Source organism: Pteropus medius, unplaced genomic scaffold, assembly GCF_902729225.1.
Source record: "Pteropus medius unplaced genomic scaffold, Ma_sr-lr_union100, whole genome shotgun sequence".
Lineage (NCBI taxonomy): Eukaryota > Metazoa > Chordata > Mammalia > Chiroptera > Pteropodidae > Pteropus > Pteropus medius.
The window spans coordinates 19,223,639-19,243,734 of record NW_024356249.1 but is presented as its reverse complement, the minus strand read 5'-3'; the positions used below and the strand labels follow the sequence as shown (position 1 = coordinate 19,243,734).

The 20,096-nt window shown below is 34.8% G+C and overlaps 2 long non-coding RNA genes across 3 annotated transcripts in view; one reads left to right on the top strand and one right to left on the bottom strand.

Annotated features, from left to right (window-relative positions):
- LOC120601230 (uncharacterized) overlaps positions 1–10,796 on the top strand; it is a 49,666-nt gene extending 38,870 nt beyond the window's left edge. Inside the window, exon 4 of the long non-coding RNA XR_005652403.1 lies at positions 7,451–10,796. This is a non-coding gene — a long non-coding RNA (uncharacterized LOC120601230). The remainder of the gene's footprint in view (positions 1–7,450) is intronic.
- LOC120601229 (uncharacterized) overlaps positions 1–20,096 on the bottom strand; it is an 82,039-nt gene that overhangs the window by 2,820 nt on the left and 59,123 nt on the right. For both annotated transcript variants that reach the window (XR_005652397.1, XR_005652398.1), the window contains one exon: positions 218–373. This is a non-coding gene — a long non-coding RNA (uncharacterized LOC120601229). The remainder of the gene's footprint in view (positions 1–217; positions 374–20,096) is intronic.

Here is a 20,096-nt window from a genome sequence, read left to right as displayed (position 1 = left end):
TCTCTAAAGAGAATTCAGTCTCTCATTTAACCATCAGAGACTTTCAGTAAGCAATCCAATTAAAAGGCCAGAGTTAAAAGCGGCAACCCATTTTTGTTTTCCTTTCCCTGGGTTATCTCAACACTTATCTACCTTGAAGATTTTTTAAGGACAGCTCAAATAAAGTCAAGGCCTCCTACTTAAAGCCAGGAGGCCCCGAAGGCTGAGAGAAACTCACCCAGGTTCATCCAATGCAGAGTGGGGAGCCAGAAGGCAAGATGGACTTGTGCTGGTACTAAGCATCAGGTGCAGGTCTGCAGGGTGGTCCTGGGTGGGCTTCTTTGGAATCCTGCAGACTATTCCAAGTAAATGTTGATGTAAGAAGAGCACAAACCTGTAGAGAATTTTTATAAGAGTTTCTTTGAGCCAAATTGACAACATGTGCCAGGGAGCAAGATCTCAAATTCTCCTGCAGATGTTATTAAAGTCCCTAATCAACTGAATTTTAAGTTCATCTTCATGGGTGGGCCTGACCTAATCATATGAGCATTTAAAAAATGAAGAAGTTAGAGACTCGAAACAGTAGCAGATGCTCTCATGTCGGCCTTGAAAGAGAAAACTGCCATGTTGTAGATAGGACCACCTGGCAGAGATTGATAGACAGCCTCTGAGCTAAGGGCTTCAGTCTTAAAGGAACTGAATTCTGCCAATCAGTCAGCTTAGAAGAGGACAGTGAACCCCAGGTGAAATGCAGCACCAGCCAACACCTTCATTGCAAGTTCATGTGACCCCGAGAAGAGAATCCGCCTAAGCTACACTGGACTCTTAACCCATGGAAACTGTAAGATAATAAACTTGTGTTGCTTTTAGCCACTAAGCTTGTGGTAATTTGTTATGCAGCAGTGGAAAACTAATACAGTGCCTTAAACACTGTTCCTTTGTATAAATTATGGGCTTTGGTTCAGTCTATGTAAATGTTTACATTTACTTAACTTTAATAAATAGTCTAGATCATAGCAAATCACCTTTCCTAAATGAAATTTTCATATTTTACCATGGCAGAAAGAACAATATAGAAATTCTTTTAAATGATTTCGGCTCCCTAAAAAATTGAGCTGTTTGTCTCTTGATGCGATCTCAAAAATCCCAAATATAAATTGACTTTGACTCCTGCCAAATTGTCCACTCTTAAAAATTTAACTGTTAATCCTATAATTTTGTCTAATGGAAAAAGAAAAGTGAGACACTCCAAAAGACTTCGTTTGAAAAAAAAAGAAAGAAAGTTCTCTCCCTCAGCTAGAATGATTTAAAGTTAAATCTCTGAGAATTAGCACCACTCACTTCACCAATCTGGTTTAGGCCAGATTGCCGTCCTTCATTCTCCTCTAGCATTCTGATCCTGACAGGATTTTTAAAAATGTGTTCTAATTCTCATGAGATTTTCTCTTGGGGTCAATTTCTCATAACATCCTAAGTAAAGATTTTAGGTCAATTCTTTCATAGAAACATAGACCATGCTTAGAATTATAGGGACACAATCATAGGTTTGACTCAAGAAATAACCCTATCTCATTCATGGATCTCATCTCTGAAGTATCTGTTTTAACATTTCTGTCCTCAGGGGGACTCACTGCTCCCATGTCATTCAATCTCTTCCAGTTTTAGATGGGAATTATGCATGTTACTAAAAATTATTCCTTTAAAAGTTCCTAGTCTAACTAAAAAGAATTCCATATTCAGTGATTAATTATAATGTTGGCAAAAATATAGGGCATAGAAACTCATTTTCTTATCTATTTCCACAAGAAAAAAATATTCAGCTTTTTTGACCATTGCTTTCATTTCTGTTTTCCCACGTGGCATCATTCTCAGACCTTGTGTTAGCCATTCCCATGCCCACAACAGGGCAAAAATAGGAATACTGTGAGCTAATAAGTAATCTAGTAACACAGCAAGCTGCTAGTATAATAATAGGCTAATTAAATAATTTCCCAAGGATCAAACCAATAGATGATGAATCTATCTAGGGTAGGTATTAACTAAAATTTCTAAGTTCTGTGATAAAAGCACCTACATAAATGAAAACAGGGGCCACTGAAGGCTACTTTCGTACACCAGGCAACCTAACTTTTTAAAGGACAGTTCAAAGTGAGAGAGGCAAGAGCACATCTGTCACATCCTTTTGGCAATCATTCCTATAAATAATATCTGTTTAACATCTGTTATGCTCAGGGGAATATACTTGGTACCTTATGGAATGCAAGCACTTATATACTACATTGGAGACAAAGTGTGATTATAGAAATAGTTTAATAAAGATGAAATTGATGTATCAACCCAATACAAGACAGCATTATGAAAGAGGTCACTGTGCAGTACATGATTATTTCATTCATTCCACCAATGTTTATTGGATGTCCATGATCTCCTTCTCTGAAGGGGTTTTAAAATGTTCAAGGTAGTCCTAGTCCTCTAGTTCTCCAAGTGACAGTGGTGTGGTTCTGGTCATCAGCATTCAGTGTTGAGTGTTCTTTCCATGAAACTCATTAGCAATGACTGTATATTATTTTGTATAATGTTCATTTGAGTGTGTGTTACCTTTCACCCTGCTATAAGGCTAGCCCTATTTTTCTTTTTAGCCGTTTCATTCCTACCATTTGTGAGAACATAGATACTTTTGATTGGCTAGTTTTATTGTCATCAACTGAGGTACACATACACCTTATGTTCAGTTAAGAGCATAGCCACTATTTATTGAATGCCAAGCACTTAACACTTATCACCTTTATTTCTTATTACAACCTCGAAAGGTGAATATCACGATTCCCATTTTACAGGTGATGAAAAAGAGGTTCAGAAAGATAAATGACTTACTCAAGTTTAGAAAGGAGCACTAAATTTGGAACCAGATAATCCGAATTATAACCTTGTGAGTTGTGTAATTATGAGTGAATGACTTACTTTCTCTATATCTTCATTTCTTCTTATGTAAAGGAATGAATTACTTACTTTCTCTGTTTCTCAATTTTTTTTTATGAAAAGAGAGGTAAAAAGTACCTATCTCTTTGTGTTGTTGTGTGAATAAAATGAGATAATAGACATGAAATTGTAAAACATCATCATCCGAATGTAAGTGTTGCTGCTGTAACTTCTACATAACTAACACATTAGAATTTTTTAATAGTGTAAGTTGTGCATTATTTCAAACAACAATATTAAAAATATCTCTGTAGCAACTCGTTAACCTGTTTAATGATATGTTAATGCTTTAGCTCAATTTACTTCTATGGCTCAAAAGAATAAAAATGGTGTCATTTTAGAATATTCTGTTAGTTGCAAAATAAGAATTGATCTGTCCCTGGAAACAAACAAACAAAAGCAATTCACATCAAAATCCAGAATACTTTTTTGTATATCTCCTTGCTTGTGCCTCAAAGATATAATGGAACTAGGATAGATCCATTAAAGGATGTTAAACTTTAACAAACACACATTCAGTGCTCACTACATGCTAAACATTAAGGTAGGCGTTAAGGAAACTGAGGTAAATAAGGCAGAGTCCCCAACATCAGCTAGGTCCTGCCTAAAAATAAGCTGCTCATTTTGAAGAATGGATACTCTACTGCTAAGTCTCAATATACAGTAAGAATAAGAAAATCAGAAAGTCGCCTTACGGCTTCCATATCATAAGATATGTATTATATCATAAGATAAGTATTATTAGTCTACTTTATGTAACGAACCCAAACTTATAGAATCTATTTCTCTGATTGGTATTTTTTGAAAAATAAACATCAGCATAAGGAGATTTTAGACAACTCATAAATAATAAACAAGAATTAGGCTGTAAAACATGTTAACGTATATCACTTAGCTTTTGAGAGTAATGTCGTGAAGTCTATTCAGGCCCTTCTACAAGTCCCAGTTCTACTGTTAGTGACAAAGCACTGTCTTGACCAAAGCAAAAGAATAATGATGATTCTTTTAATTGCATATTATCTTTAGTTATAAGTGATATTAGGAGGCTTAGCTAAGTTATTTCTCTCCATTTCAAAATCAAAGAGAAGTAAAAAGAATCCAAAAGCTTTCAATATTAAATGGTCTCCAAAAATACCTCAGGAAATAAGGCAATAGTTTAAGAAGTCAAATGATCAGTGGTGTAATTGCCTATGCTTACACCTGGAGGTACAGTAGGCTGAACAAGCTGGAAGAAGAGGGTGGAGTTTAACAATGGTATATTCTATCAAACAAAAACAGATTTGTCAAGAAGAGATTATTTGCATTATCGATTTGAACTTCTAAACTGCTATTTCTTTAGATGTGTATTTTGCTCAGATTTTGGACAGTGTTATGCCCTGTGGTCAACATGCTAACCATTGCACAACTCCAGGGGTCACCATTTACATACAGAGACAATAATGTAAATGTCACTCCTTGAAGTTACATTACATAGTAGACCTATTCTATGTGTAAGAGGATGGGAGAGGAGTGAGATGGGAAAGTGTTATAAGGAAGGCCAGAATGGTGTTTGAGAGGAGGTAGCAGACAAGCACCATCCAGCATCCTTGACTTGAGCACGTAATCTGGAACTATACCAGGTATCTACATATAGCCCCAAGTTCCTATGGGAGGTATATGTAGATACCTGGTATAGTTTTCAAACGTATACCCCCAAATACAATACTTATTATTTTGTGTCACTTTCCATGGCGTTATGTTAGCATCATTATAAAAATCATTTAAAATTAAAAGACTTCATCTTAACGTTTTAATTTCTTAGATTTAAATTAATTCGAAAATACATACCCCTAAAGTGCGGAACATCTATAGAACATATTCAAAATGTTCTCCAGATGCATACTGAAATTCTTCCTTACATGCTTTTCTGCTTATTTTGAAACAATTTTAGAAAGGTTTTTTAGCTTTAAAGAAATCTATCATGCTGGTATCACACCACATTTGTTATATTAGATCACACATTTATATTTCTAGAAACTCCAAAAGTTAAATCAAATACATCTTACCTAAACAAGTCAAACACTGTCATTTCCATCTTGACCAGGACATATACCTGTTTAGTTCAACACACACACACACACACACACACACACACACACACATACCACACACATGCACAATGTGAGTTTTGAATTCTATAAAGTAATATGCTTTTTCATGGTATAAATTGAAGTGAAGAATGTTCAGCTAATGACAAGCAAATAAAATAACACATCTATCACACATTTTTATGGTTTTTCAAAAAAGTGTTCTTTTCCAAATAGACTCTATTCTCACACATAATCAATATGAATGGCATCTAGTATATTCATTCAGAAAGCATGACATTCATTGGTCAAGAAAAGTTTATTTCTTGAAATAAAACTGGTGACTAAAAATAAGAGTAAGTATATTTAAATTAATAATGCTAGTAAAACTTTAATTATAAATAGTTTTAATAGCTATTATTTTTAAACATCTACTATTATTGCTATACTTGACACTTTATCATACATTATTGCTCATTTATATTTTGACATTAAAATAATGTCAGTTAGCTCATGGCGATTCAAAAAAATTTCAAGGTATTGTATCTGAGACTCAAACCCAAATTATTTAAATCCAAAGCTCTCAAATCTATATGTTGCTGTCTATATAGAAAGAGCTAAAAATGTTTTGTTTAAAAACATGGAAATAAATAAGACTTTTTTTTGTTGTTGTTTACTTTTTTACACTTGCCTGGAATATACTTTTTAATCCCAGTTTACCTGGATTTAGGAGGCCACTCCAGCCCTTATTAATTTTAAATAGAATTTTATGATAAGGAGCATTTGAGATAAAACTTCACAAGATGCCAAGTTCAATGTAAATGCTTTTGAACAATCAAACCATGCTACTGTCAACCTTTGGGTAAGGAAGACACACCAAAATCATCTTTTAGCTGTCCTTCAATTTTTCTCTAAGCCTTATCGCTAGTTAATATTTCTTAAAAAGAAAATTATTTAAATTATGGGAGTCTTTTCATTATATTTTAGGATCATAGGTCACTGGAAACAACAGGTAAAATCAGAGATTATTGTTAATGTACTTGTTATCTACAAGCCAATTCACTCCCTGAATCTCTGACTCACCATCTTACACACACATACACACATACATGCACACATTCATTTAACCTTTGTAGGGTTCAGTTTTGCCATCTGGAAAATGAGAGCAATAGTTTTGGTTTAACATATCAAAAGTAATTTTTAATATAACTGAGAAAATGTCATACTTATGTCAAGTTTTAAGTGAAGGAAAGACAAGCTGATAGTATCTTTCATTATAGCAAGCATTTATTCAACAAATATTTAAGAAGCATCTTTTAGATATAAAGCTCCTTGAAGGTAAGAAAATGAGATAGAAAGAGTGAGGATAAAGGTGAAGCAAAAGAAGACCCAGAGTCATAGTTTTTCTAAGTGTAAGACGCTAAACTCGTAAATTACTCCAAATAAAAATAAATAAATAAATCAAACACAATCTAAAACACATTACAATCACTGATTTTTAATTAAAAAGACAATCCATTAATTATATTTTTGTAATTGGTGTGATGATATAATTTTATATACACTTTGCAAAGCGACAAGATCTAAAACCTTGGCAAGATAAACATTCTGACCAAAACAATCATTTTACTCAGTGTGTTTCAGATTCTTTCAGTTGCTGGGATATGAGAGGGAAAGAAATAGTCCCAACACTTTTGTCCCTGCCCCTTCTTTCCTCTTCTTCCCAACAAGGTTAATCAGAATCGCGCAGATCACGTAGGTTGAAAAAGGTCCTTATCACTGCCTGATGATCACTGTTCCAGCTGGGACAATGAGGGTTCATCCAAAAGTACTGCTTCCTCTCGCCTATTGACAGGAAACCCTGCCTATGACGGAGCTGCACAAGTCTTGATCAGTGCCTGGCGGTGCAGCAGCTGGAGACTTAAGAAGAAAAACAATTTCTAAACATGATATTTGTGCAATAAAGAATCAGGTGATGGAGATGAGAGGGTTAATTGAGGATTTTAAAAAGTACTCACATTTTCATAATCTTCCCCAAGCTGTATAGAGAATTTTGATATTAACCAAAGAACTCACATAAAATGTTCATAAATTTTCTGTCTGAAACAGCTTGGAACTTAGAAATGTAGCATGTAAAGAGCTCCATAATAGAATGATACATATATTGAAATAGAGTAGCTCTTCCAAAGGATCTTCTAAAAATAGGTTTTAAATGCTTGAATTCTTATGCTCAATTTTAGAAAAGTATATGGATCCCATTCTGAAAATTGTTCTTAAAAATGTGTACCAAACTATCTTAAAAACATTACCGGGAAGACTTAAAATGAAAAGCACCAGCAATTGAAGAACTGAATCTTATTTTCATGTATTACTTTTTAGCTAAATTGCTTGAAAAGAATGCACTAATTATGAGACTTGTTTTTTAGACCCCTGATTGGAGACATCAGAGAAAGAAAATGAACCACATCTTTGATGTGTTTGAATTGAGAAGCTGGTGAGAGAACATGGATGGAAATGTCTACCGGGTAGTTGGGAATTTGGATCCCAATTTCAAGAAGCAGGTCAAGGCTACTGAGCAGGAAAAATACCAAGTGAGAGGAAAGATGAGAAGGTTGAAAACAAAGCCTCAAAAAATGCCTGCATTTAGAGAACAAAGAGAAAAAATAAATAATTTTACTGAATGTCTATCTATATAAAAAGGAAAAACAAACAAATACAATAAACTTAGAGGTAGAGAAGTGATCAAGACTCATATGCTAAAGAGAGGTCGAAAAAAAAAACTCTGAGCGGGTCATCAAAATTGGCAAACTGACAGTTTTGACATTTGAGAAAACCATTTCAGTAGACTGTTGAGAGCAGAAATTAGATTGCCAGAAGAACCAGATTGCAGTGAGTATGTGGTAAGGCAATGAAGGAAATATGAACAGATAATTCTTTCAAAAAATGATGGGGAAAATGAAGAGACAGAACCTCGAGAAGGGAGAAAGCTGAGGAACAGCTTCTCACTTTTGAAAAAGGAAAGCTCGAGTGGTGGGAGTTTTAACAGAGATGAGAAGAGATAAGGATACTTTATCCTTGAGGAAACAAATGAAAAAACTATTAAAAAAATTAAAATTCTGAAGAACTGAAAATTAATGTCAGGCAGTTATTTAGCACACTCAAGTGTGCCACAGCGGTCAGCATTTTGGAATTCCCAGCCTTTCTGCAACAGCCGTGGGCTTAAGCCTATGATTCAGGCAGTTTGCTGTTTGTTTGTTTTTCCTTTGGTGGGAAAGTCTGAACATCCTGTGGTAAACCAAAGGCATCCCTGCCCTCTCATGCTCTCTCTTCCCTCCAGCACCCCACACCCTCACCCCACCTCTCCTTTTTTATATCTCAAACTGAGTTTGTCTTGGCAATTCTAACCTAGCAAATTAAGATTATTAAAACAAGCTAGGAAAATATCTCTGGCAAGCAAGGTGGGATTCATTCTATTGGAAACAGCAGCCAAATTTAAAAAGAGAGGGACAAGGAAAGTTTCAGAGGGAATGGAGATAAAACTTGATTACTGAGAGCCTACCTGGTGGTCCAGTTTCTTGGGTCAAGAAGTTGGCCCAAACTTGCAGAGCTGGCTGAAGCACAGAACGCAGTAGAGACAATCAGCTAAATCACTGGAGGAGATAATGCTTCCCAGGTTTAGGCCAAAAACCCTACTGACATTAATACCTCTTACTCAAAAGAAAAAAAAGAAGTAAAATCTAAACATGGAGTTAGGTGAGATTAGATGCGTGTGGGGAATAATGCACTTTCTCAGAAATAACACACACACGTTGGGAATTCCATGTCCATGTACATTATCTTCTTTCAGCTATAAGACCTTTCCCTGCCGTCCCTTCCTACTGAAATCTTCCCCAGCCTTAAAACCCAATCGCTATTTCCTCCATCAAATTCTGCAAAATTCACACACTAGAACCCTTTCCTAATTTGATGGCTGGCATGCGATGTCAGGCATCGTGCAGTGATGCTGGGATATTCTTCCTTGGCACCACCCCTCCCTGCTCCAGTCATTCTTTGACCTATACCTTGCTTTGTATTTTTTAGCTGTGTAACACTTTTTCACAAACTGATATTATATTTATCCATTTATTTGTTTATTGTATGTCTCTTCCTATCACAATATAATATTCATGAACAACTGGGACTTTATTTCATTCACAAATACAGTCCCAGAACTTAGACTACTACCCAACACATAGTAGGTGCTAGGCATATATTCACTGAAATATTCAGTTAACAACTAATCAGTCCTTTAATTCTTATAGCAATTTTTGAAATAAAAATTACTTTGCACATTTTTTAGATTAAAAATTAACATGAGGAAATCAAGGATAACAGAAAACTAATGTGATATAAATAATCCAAGTCCTTCTGCTGGCAAAGCCCTATTGTTTCCATTTAACATCACCTACAGCCTTTATCACACACTGCCTTGTATGCTTACTTATGTCCTTACCTGCCATACCCATAGACCGTCATCTCCCTAGGGGCAGACTTTATTCTTCCTATTTCCTATCTTACAATTTGACTTGAAGATATTGGCTTTTCCCCAAATGTTTGTTGAGTTAAAATTGAATTTTTTCATTTCAGCTCTAGGCAATAACTAGATTTGGGACTCATTTACACTTAAAATCTTCACTCACAGAAGGGGTACGTAGTTTTCTATGGTAAAACCAAAATAGGTGACATTTTTCTCTCAGCTAAATGACTGTAATGCAGAACAAAGAGACAATAATGTATCTATAAACAAGTGAACCTGCTGGCTGGACACAAGAGAACATTTCAGGAGGAGGAAACAGTAAGAGCATCCGCATAAAGACAGGAAGGCTTGAAGATCAGGGAATAGACCCATTTGGCTGGAAACACTGACAGCTACTAATGTAGCAATAGATGCCAGATGCTTCTATATTCACCAGAACAAGTGAGTTCTAAACTCTGGGTTCTCAAGGCCACAGTTTATGAACTGGTTCCTGTATATACTAGACTCCTATTGCTGCTGTAACAAGTTACCACAAACTTAGTGGCTTGATACAACACAGATTTACTATATTACAGTTTTGGAGGTCAGAAGTTCAAAACAGGTTTATAAAGGCTAAAATTAAAGTACCAACAAGGCTGTGTGTCTTCTGAAATTCTATGAGAAAATCCTTTTGTTATCTTTTCCAGCCTCTAGAAGCCAACTGCATTCCTTGGCTAGTGACCCCTTCCAATCTTCAAATCCCCTTCCATATTCAAGCAACGATCACTCCAATCTCTGCTTCCATCCTCACAGCTCTTTCCCTTACTCTGAATCTCCTTCCTCCTGCTCTTATTTGTAAGGAGCCTCATAATTACATTTGGCCTACCCAGGTAATCTAGGACAATCACCCTATCTCAAGATTTTTAACTTTCATTTGTATTCATTTAAATCACATCTGCAGTCAAATGCTCTCTCCCTGAGCTATACATGCACATTTGTTAGGATGTCTATCATCAAAAAGTCAAGAGTTAACCAATGCTGGTAAAGATGTAAAGAAAATGGTACCCTTGTACACTGTTGGTGAAAATGTAAACTGGCACAGCTACTATGGAAATCAGTAAGAAATTTTCTCAAGAAAATAAAAGTAGAACTACCATGTGATCCAGCAATCCCACTTCTAGGGATATGTCCAAAGGAAATAAAATTACTATCTCAAAGAGATTCATACTGCTATGTTCATTGCATCATTATTCACAATAGCCAAGGTATGGAAATAACTTAAGTGCCTATCCATGTGTGAATGTATAAAGAAAAGGTGATATGTTTGTTACCTTTCCTTTATATCTATAAAATGGATTGTTATTTAACTTTAAAAAAGAGAATACTGCCATTTGCGACAACATTGGTAAACCTGGAGGCCATTATGTAAGCGAAATAAGCCAAAGAAACACAAATATTTCATATCACTTATATGTGGAATTGGAATCTTAAAAAAAAAAAAGTCAAACTCATAGAACAGGGAGTAGTATGGTGGTTGTCAAGGGCTGGGGCATGGGGGAAATAGACTGAAGCTGGTTAAAAGGTACAAACTTTTAGTTATAAGGAGAATAAGGTCTGAGGTCTAATGTAATAGTGACTATGGTTGGTAATATTGTATCGTATAATTTAAATTTCCTAAGAGAGTAAAACTTAAGTGTCCTTACCAAAAAAGGCCAAAGGAATAGGAATAGGAATAGAATAGATGAAATAATGATGGGAAGGAAGGAAGGAAGGAAGGAAGGAAGGAAGGAAGGAAGGAAGGAAGAAAGAAAGAAAGAAAGAAAGAAGAGAAGAGAAAATATGTGATGTGATGAATGTGTTAATTAACTTGGTGGCTGGAATCCTCTCACAACGTATATATAAAATCATCATATTGTACATTTTAAATATATTATGATTTTATTTATCAATTTTGCCTCAATAAAGCTGAAAAAAAAATAAAATAAATTACATCTGTAAATTTTTGTGGTACAGGGTGACATAGTCACAAATTCCAGGGATTAGGATGTGAACATGTTTGGGTGTGCCATTATTTTACCTTTCACACCATTTAACTAACCCTTATCAGTTTTCACTTGACCAATTATTCAGCTTGAAAAAATACTGCACCTAACCCTGTGGAATAGCCTCCTGCTTATACTCTTCCATCGAAAAGAAAGAAGGACCCAAAAGGTACTATCCTGAGAAATAATGACACTGCATGTCTAACAAGTAAAACTTAGTAAGTATGATGTTCTTTTTTCCCTTTGCCCCAGATGCATCATTTCTATGATATAGAATGAAAAGGGTTTTAGAAATTCTAGAACTCAACCAGTTTGACAATAGCTGTCTGAGGGCTTTAAAACTTTATATCGATAGTGCTGTTTAGAAAAGTTTGCAAATATTATTAAATATTATTAAACAGATCTATTACTACTTAGTAATAGATCTAATGACAACTGTAAGAAAAATGTTACATAGCCCACATCACAAAATTTCAGCTGCTCCAAAAATATTATACAATTTTCACTTTTACCCTTAGAAGAATGACTTGAACACTACAGAAAGTGAAAAGAAATTATTTTAAATAAAAAATAAATTTTGTTTTTGGAGAGCAAATTTTGCTTCGGGATAATGAATCTGGAAGTTTTCTCTCCTTGAATGTTGATAATAGTTTTCTTCAATCTTTTCAAATTTCTCAGTAGAAAGTGGAAAATCTCTGATCCACACCATCTGTTTGTCTCATTCATTGGTGCATTCCAATCTCTGTAACAGAAGGGTCATGATAACCTGCCAATAAAATTCCTGAGATTGTCAAGACACAGAATACTGGCAAAAAAGATCAAGATTTTTCATGGTTAAATTCCTCATACACACCCTCTCTCAGAGCACCATTAGCTTCAGTAACAGAAATCAGGTAGAACTGGAAAATGCCACACAGAGAGAGCTTTCAACAATTTATTCCATAAGCAGGCAAATTGTTGGTTTGGAATCCCTGACTCATTCACTGTGGGATAGAAGTGTGAACTTCCATTTGCATTCATTTAAATGGCAATTAGCTGGTGACAGGTCACATCCAACTTACTACATTCCATAAAGAACGGAAATCCAGGGATGCCAGAGAACTCTGTCCATGCTGCATTTATAGTGATCACTTTTTGTACTGAAATGAGACAGGATCACAAGAAAATTTTGAGTTCCACACCCATCATGACTGTTAAGAAGCTCTTCTTTCTAAAACAAGAGAACTTATGTAGGACCATTTTCTGAGTAACTAATGTTCCAGAGGCTACTTTAAGTACTTTATATATGTCATTCAGTTAATTCTCTGAATTACTCTACGAATTCTATGCTACTATCTGACCTACTTCTCAGATGGAGAAATTGAAGCATAGAGGTTAAGTAATTTTCCCATTGTCAGATGTTTAGTAAGCTTGGAGCCAGGATACAAACTCAGTTAGTTTGTCTGGGATGTCTGCAAGCTCGACCACTCGGCTTTGCAACATTTATACCACAAAGCTGCTCTTCCTTTATGAAGGAACCACTCTTGACACATCATTGGGTGGATTTTCCAAGGGGTAGTATAATGGATTTGAACTGATTTGTCCACCCATACTCAACCAGTCTCAAGGAATAATTTTGCAAGATGGCTGGCGGAATCTGAGTGGAGTCATTGATTGCAAACCAGAATAAATTTATTGGCTCATTTGTAGAGGAATCTGAAACTTAGATGCATTAATGTGATGCTTTAATGAAATAAACTAGTAAGCCATAGACATTGTTACAAATAATTTATATGATTGCCTGAAGCCATATTCTGCAAAGGACATGAATAGTTAATTAAAAACAGAAATGTTCTCTATGGTATTCAAGATGAAATACCATATATTTTAGTTATATTTATATTTATATTTTCTTTTAGTTATATTTTCTTTTTTTTGTTGTTTTTTCTGGAGCCATTAAATTTCCAATGTTGCTAAATTCCCAAAATTTAAATGCCTGAAAAATAGTTCCATAGTTTTTTGTGAAGTCACCTAAAGATTAGAAGAAAGTTCTTCAAGTTGCCACAAATGTTGAGCTCTCCTAGATAATGTGATTTCCCACAAAAAAATCATGGACAGTTCTCTCAAATCAATGAATTGATTCTCTAAATAAACAATTTTGGTTAAAAATAATAATGCACTGCTTCTTTTAAAAGTACTGGTAGCTTCTATTAGATAAGAAAAAAAGAACTACTGAATTAATGTTTGTTGCATAATCGACTATTCTTTTTTCTTACTAGAGAGTGAAGCATTGACTCCCCAGTTAACTATTACTTAAAAAAAAAACCTCTTTGCCACTTATTTTTGGAGTTTACCTTACACTTGGGAAGATGCAAACAAAGAAGTTTACATTGAAGAGCATGGAACTCCTCTCATCCTTTCCAAAGATGTGAACAATGACGTACCTATGGAAATAGACCACTAAGGCTGTAACAATCACCTGAGGGCTGTGTGCTTCATAGTTCCTGTATGTGGTGACTTTCTCTTGAGGCTCATGGGGACTCTGGTATCTAGAGAAACTTTGCATTTGGCTTTGTAGTAAATTAGAGACCAAATAAGTCAAAGTTATGATTCCTTTGAAAAACAGTTGTAGGAACTACAGAAACGATAGGAAGAACATAGTTTGTCAAATACAATGGAGACTTTTTCCAAATGATATAGCTATACTTAGGGGAAGGATTAGAGGTAGAAGTGACAAAAAGAAATGAATCCATTTCTCTTTTGTTTCTATTTAGTACCGTGCTAGTGGTGTTTTAAGATAAGGAATATAAATCAGTTGCAAGAGACAAAACTGAAAAAAAAGACAACAGCAACAACAAAAAAAAGATGGTAAGTACGAATGGAATAAATGTACTGTTACCAGCAGGTTTGTGGGTGTAGGATAAAAAATGAGGGAAAAATGAGAGCTTTTAAGATTGAACTATTATACAAGCGTTATTATTATGGATTAATTATAATAGAAAAAATTGAACACAGAAGTTCAATAACAGGGAATCAGTCATGGTTGGGTTGCCTCATTGAACAATTGTTTGACCATATAATTGTGCTTCATATGCAGGATACAGTGGAAACGCAAATTCAAAATACAATGCAAAATGCAATAGACATGCAAAAATACAACGCAAATTCCCCATGGAATTGTGCAACACCAGAGCCCTGGAACTACCGAAGTAAATAGTGGTATATCCAACTACTGTACAACCAATGAAGTGATATCAGAATAGACTAATGACATCAAAAAATCTCACCCAAGGTTACAAAGCAAATATACTGCAATTAAATTCATGTAAAAAATACACAGAAAAAGAAGAGACTACACTGAAATATTTTTTGCATTTGTCTCTAGATGGTATGAGTGATTATAATTCTTTTGGTAATATAATTATGCACTGTTTTAATTATCTTCTTTATAAATTTTCATATTTTCCATTTTTGTCCACAGAACAGATATTACTTTTATGATTAACAAAAAGCAACCTCTTTTACATTATAGCAGAAAAGTATCTATAGGTGATACTAAATAACTGAGCATGGTGTGTTCTAATACACTTTATTTATAAAACAGGCAGCTAGGCTACAGGCAGTCTGGTTACTTGGCTTAGACTAATCAAGATTCATAAATCCTGAGGCAGGGAAGGGGTCAGAAGCAACTGACGAACTGACATGTAAGCAAAACTGGGATTCCAATAACAAGGAAGAAGGGTAGTGGAGTGGAGATAAAGGAGAAGCTCATTATTAGTTATACAAACAGTAAAGACTGTTGTTCATTTTTAAAAAAATCATTGCATAACATTTCTCTTCCAAAAACCTATATCATTTTGTTACTCGATGAAGTACCAGAATAGATATTTTTAAATCCTGTATACATTCTACTTAGATTGTAACCAAACATCTATTTCTCTATTTCTTGCTATTTTCTTTGTTGTTCTATATGTCTAGCCATCCATTGCTGGCTAAAAGCCTCATTTTTGTTACCGGTGGCCTGAAAACCTTCACTTTATTAATCATCTAAGATTTATTAGTTCATGTTTGCCTCCTCTGTTTATTCTAACAAATGTCTTAAGTTAGTATTATTCTATAATTATATTAATAATTAGTAAGCTCATAATTTTAGATCTTTATGAGGGTACAGGGAATTGGTTTATAGAGAAAATTATTCAAAGCAAAATTGTTTATACTTTGGCTATAATGAAGGTTGGTCCTCCCTATACAAAGAACAACCAAGAATTTGCTCTCCTCTTCTAACTTTTTCCTCTGTCCACATGGCAAGCCCACATACTATGAAATTAAATTCTTTCTTAGCCATAGATGGCTATCATCACATGGGAAATGACACTATCACAGCGAGGCTATATTCCAAACAACCTGGCTTTTTCAAGTCGAGGGCAGTCTTGGGTGCTAGGCATATTTAGTTAAGTGAGAAGACTTAGCTCAGCACTTTTTTTTATTATTGTGGAAAGATGCAAGTGGGCAATTTAAAGTTAGAAAGTTAATCATCCAAAAGCAAGTTTAGTAATATGAGGCAACTTCTTTGTACATCAGTTTACCAGTTCTCCTTGGCATTAGTAGAAGCTCACAAAATAGGGTTTACTTTTTTCAAAGAAAAATAATGAAGAACAATTAAGAAGAACAATAAAGAAAAATTATGAAGAACAATTCTTTATTGAGTAAAACTCTCCCATTGACCTCCAGTGGGGTTTCTCAATCACTTCGTCTGCCCTTTCTAATCATCAGTCCCTACATCACACCAAACACAGAAAAGACTTGAACCTGGGTTTTTCCGACCCAAGTTTGGTGTTGATTTTTAGGATATTGTAGAGATTGTGTCCCAGCCATCTAGACATGGCTAAAGGAAGAATCGTGCACACACAAAAAAAGCCATTTTCAATTTGCAAATGACCCTTTATCCTACAAATAGAGATATGTGAAGTATCATGCCCTTAACTTTGTCTCATAAGTTGCTTGTGAAATTGCTGGCTCTTAGTTTTCTCCTACCTTGCAAAAACTTTACTGTCTGCATACTTTTATTAGTGAAATACGACCCATGAAGAGCAAATTCCCCCAGGAAACAATAGCAGTTAAGATTTAAGATTGCCTGAATCTGAGGTCAGCCACAGAGAGCACTTCACTATTATAAATGAGAGGCCAACAGCCCAGTGCAAATCTTTTAAAAGGCAGTTTCTGAAACCAGAAACTGCAAAGAATTCAACATAAGGGAAATGATAAACTATGAGCAAGCAACCCGCGAAAGGAATACTGATTGAAGTGGATTTTCAAACTTATTCAGCTACATTACTAGGAAGCACTATATTTTTTCATGACCCTGGCTCGGTACCACATATAATCATGAGCTCTATTTATTACTTTTTCTTATGAATTGAGGAGCAAACTGAAATAGCACCTAGGAGAGCTAAATGTACTAAAAACGAAAAGGCAAAGGCGGTATGTCACAGTTTCTTTTTCAAGGCAGCTGTTTCATTTCATGTATATAATTTCTTTTCATCTTTATTTCAAATACCAAAAGTAGACTGATAAAGTTTCTAAGACTAAAGACTAAAAACACAATTACCAAATATTTATTCATCCACCTCATCCGTATTCTTTTGATGGTGATTGTTCTTGCAAAGAAAAGAGAAACACAGTAAAACATAATAATAAATTTTGAAGTAATTATGACAGTGCAAAGGCAAGAATTTTAAATGCCTCCTAGAAGTGATTTCTCCTCCAAGGCAGAGTCTAAGTGGGCTCCAGGTGGCTCACACACAGGTTAGACCTGCACTTTGTGAAGGCAGTACTATTTTTACTATTTTGCCTCAGATAACTTGGAATCTTAGATTATTCATTTTTATACAGGCCACGTCATGCCTATAAGACTCTTCTGCAGAGAGATCCACCACATATATACCCAGGTCAATAAAAATGAGCCCTGAAAATAAGCCAGCATTCAGTGTTTATTTAATAACTCTAATGAGCCCACATTTGTCTCATGATACCTAACTACACATTTTGGTAGAACCCAGGACGCAAAAGCTAAAATGAACATGTTAAGTCCAAGTAATTCTATTTGTATTAGCAAAGACTTGTTATTCAACACCTTAGACTTGAATGGGTCATAAAACTAATGGTGAGAGTATGCAGACATGCACACATTCTGGATTAGGAAAAGCAGCCTTTGGAGGATGAAGCACTCTGCAGGCAGGTGGAAGTGAGTGAGTAAGGAACAGTGCTTTAGAAGGAACATATCCAAGGGCAAATGTTATCCTCTATATGATCTTTGCCGTGGATCGGTTCTATTCAAAGAATCATGTGAATTTCGATGCATCCCAAAAATAAAATATTCAGACTAAAATTTCTTAAACAATAAGAAATTTATTTTCTCACATGAAAAACAGTCAGTAAGTAGACTGTTCAAATTAGCCAGCTCAAGAATTAGATGGTGTTACCAAGCATCTCTCCTCATTTCCATTCTCTCTTCAGGGTATTGCCAAGTACGAAATGGCTGCAGCAACTCCACAGATTCTTACTGTTTTTATCAGTTTAGTAGATGTTATTAAATAAATGTTTCTCCATTTGCTTTATGCTCTTAGGACAATTTCCAGAGACTTTAAATAATTGTTCATTTTTTCTTATAATGTTTTTTCTTATAATGAAATCTCATCTAAATTAATTGGTTTGAGTTAACTGAGTGAAGAAATGACAAAACCCCTATTTGAATCTATATCAGTCAGATTACACAGTGTGAAATCTTTCTACCTGCTATGCTCTCTTTACAAAACACATGTGGCTTTAGAAGGAAAAAGAAAAAAAAGGAAATCTTCAGAAAGTAAGAATTATGAGATCACCGAGATGATATATCATTTCACAAGTTTTGCTCTGACAGCTTTCAATAACTAAAGGGCTATCAGAAGGCATGATGACCACATGAATAATAACATTTGTGCCAAAAGCACTATTTAAAATAAATACTTTTCACTCAATACGAGAACATCTTTTCATTGCATTCAATGTTAAAAACTCTTTTATAACTGCTACTATTTGGATATAATTTATTTTAAAGTGTATTCACAATTATAAGTTGTAAAGAGTACAGAGACTGTTACATGTTCACCAAAATCTATTTCCTCTATTGCTGGAGTACATTTCCCAGCCTCCCATAGTGTTGGGTAGCCACAGACTGTGTCTAGCCAGTGAAACATGAGCAAAAGTGGTCTATGCCACCTGCAGATTCAGCATAAAGGCATCTTCCACGTGACCTCCATATTCGTGTTTTCATGCAGATCAGCTAAGGGCAGAGAATCTTCTTCGGAGGATGTGTAGTCCTCGGGATATAGAGGAATTACGAGGTGGAAGAGGTTTGAGTCTTTGAATAACTATACAGATGTGCACTCACCAAGGACATTCATTTTGGAATTCATGTAAGCAAGAAATATGTTTTTCTATATGTTGAGTCATAAAATTCTGGGGGTTTCTTTTTTATGACACCTAGCGCTATTGTTACTTACTCTAAAAAAAAGCATAAGCAATGCTAAGGGGAATCTGTAGCTAAGTCTTTGAGCAAATGTTCTAATTATTTAATTAAAACATTTTCAGAAGTAGAATTTTGGAGTCAAAGAGTACAAAAAAACGTTGTTTTTTTTTAAACTGCTTTTGAGAAAATTAGAATATCATTTAAAAGAACTACCAGCAAATCAATGAGAATTTCTTAAATAATTCACTTAATTACAATTCAACAGCATTTTCTAACAAAGGCAGATAACTTTTGTAAGGAATTTGCTAGGATCTTGAGTTGGGTCTTCTACTAATTATTTATATGTTGTAAAATAAATCTATGCAACATACCTATTTTTCAATTTATTTCAAGGATCAAATGTCAAAGAATAGTGTATGTTTTAAATGTTATAAAATATATGACAATACAAATACAAATTAGATATGAATCTAATTTCATATATGTGAAATCAATAACTGTAGTAAAAAATTTTATTCTGCCCTAAAAATATCATCCACTGAGAGCTTGCCTATATGAACTTTAGATTTTCACTTTGCTGTACTATCATAGCAGAGTTAGCTATTTAACGCTACAGATGTTTCCTTCTTGTAGCTTTTATTGGCTCAAAACGCATGCAAGCTTTAGTTGAAACAAAGGTGAGAGAGTGAAATTTAAATGGGAAAGTAGTAGCATATGCACTAGAAGAGAAAAGGAGATAAATGTATCAGCTGTTTGTTTTGTCTTCCTTTGAAGACTGCAGTGTCTCTACTCCTGGTTTGACACTTGGAAACTAGAAACTTTCCAACCGTGTTGAATAGAACTTGTCTCCCCTTGGGAGCAGCAGCAAGCCATGGTAGACCACAGGAACCAATGAAAATACCTCATCCTATTTACACTGGATCACATCTCACCATTTCTGACAGATGGGACCTTTGGAGAAGAATATTAATGACCATTGGGAGATGACACTAGTCATTTAGGGAAACACTCAATAATTAAGCAAGTGATATTTTACACAGATACTCCCT